We start from the raw sequence: 1,919 nt of genomic DNA, 5'->3' as shown, positions 1-1,919 counted from the left end.
GTGGCCGGGAGCAGCCACTGCACTCCAGTCTGGGCAACAGAGTGAGACTCCAATTAAAAAAAAATTCAGGTAATAATAACGATAACTGAACACTTACTGAGTATACCACCAGCAGGCAGGGGCTATTCTAAGTTGTTGACATGGGTTAACACTATGAGGTTTGTTCAGGATCATTGCCATCATTTGACTAATGGAGAAACTGAAGCACAGAGCTGTTACGAAGCTTAAGACATCATGGCCTGGCTACTGGCCATCTCCACTACAGGTCCTGTCTCCCTGGGTTTCTTCTGGTTCCTCCCCTAGGTCAAGCTGTTTTCCCCACAGTATTATCTTTACGCATGCTGTTTCTTCTGTTAGGAATACCCTCCTTCCTACCTTGTTCTGCACATTAATCAGAAACACCTGTCCCATCTTTCTGATAGAAATTCAGTTCTTTGGTTACATTCACATCTCATTCTACCTATTTATTTACTTACTTACTTAACATATTTCACATTTTGGATTTGGGGGGTCTCACTCTGTCACCCACGCTGGGGTAACAGTGGCTCAATCATGGCTCACTGCAAGCTCGAACACCTAGGCTCAGGTAATCCTCCTGCCTCAGCCTCCCAAAGTATTTGGATTACAGGTGTGAGCCACCGAGCCCAGCCCATACTTTTCCTTTATAATGTTTGCAGGGGATTGAAGATGGCTGCCATTGTTCTTTGGCATTCCTCCTGCTGAGCGGAGAAGTCAATCTATTTCCCTTCTGCGGAATCTAGGCCAGGCTGTGATTGCTTTATTTTTTTATTTTTATATTTTTTTGAATTGGAGTCTCACTCTGGCGCCCAGACTGGAGTGCAGGGACACACTCCTGGCCACCGCAGCCTCGACTTGCTGGGCTCCGGCGATCCTTCTGCCTCCTCCTTCCAAGGAGCTGGAATTACAGGTGTGCGCTACCACACCAGGCTAATTTTTTAAAAATTTATTTATTGTAGAGACGAGGTCTTGCCAAGTTGCCTGGATGGGTCTCGAACCCACGGGCTCACGCAATCCACTCGCCTCGGTCTCCCAAAGTGCTGGGATGACAGACTGAGCCACCGAACCCTGCCATGACTGCTTTAACTAGTAGCACATGGTAAAATGTCATCGTGACAGTTCTGAGCTGGGGCTGTTGGAGGACTAGAACTCTTGTCATGGGCATTTGGAGACCTGGTTGAAAGACCACATTGAGAGGCCCTGAGAAGAAAGGGGAGAGACCCAGTCAGGTTTGGTCTTCCAGGGGTTCTTTCCAGGGGTCCCAGGCACATGAGAGAAGCTGCCTTGAGGCCTCCAGACCACCTAGCTGCCTGCTGAATTCCATCGAGTAATCCCAGTTGACGCCTCACGGAACAGAAGAATCGCCCAGTGGAGCCCTGTCCAAATTCCTGACCCAGAAAATCATGCAAAATAACAAAATGGCTGTTATTATTGAAAATCACTCAGTTTTGGGGGTGCTTTCATGTGTATCAATAAGGTAACCAGCCCACTGCTTCTGTCACACTTTAAGATCATGTCTTAGACACATGGAGAGGGTCTGTCTCTCTGTTCTCCTGTCCTTCACCTTAAGCTCCATTAGGGCTGGGAATTTTTCTCCGGCACATAACAGACACTCAAAAAAAAGATATTTGCCAGGGTATCTTGTCCAGAACTCCATGGTTTGCAAAACTATGCTATATTTTCCATTTTGTTTGATCCTCACAGAAACCCCACAAAGTCTTTTTTCTTTTTTTTTAAACAATTCTTCCAAATTAGATACATTCAACAAACATCTATTGAATTTCTGTTACAAGCTTTTCATGGTTCTAGTCACTGTGGCTACAGCCATCAACACAGCAGCCAAATCTCTGCCCTGTGGGCTCACCGTCTAGTGGGCAAAATGAGTAGAAAACAGTATGTCA

Source organism: Carlito syrichta, unplaced genomic scaffold (assembly GCF_000164805.1).
Source record: "Carlito syrichta isolate Samal-C Ts95f unplaced genomic scaffold, Tarsius_syrichta-2.0.1 Scaffold309275, whole genome shotgun sequence".
Classification (NCBI taxonomy): domain Eukaryota; kingdom Metazoa; phylum Chordata; class Mammalia; order Primates; family Tarsiidae; genus Carlito; species Carlito syrichta.
Note: the sequence above shows the minus strand (reverse complement) of the source record.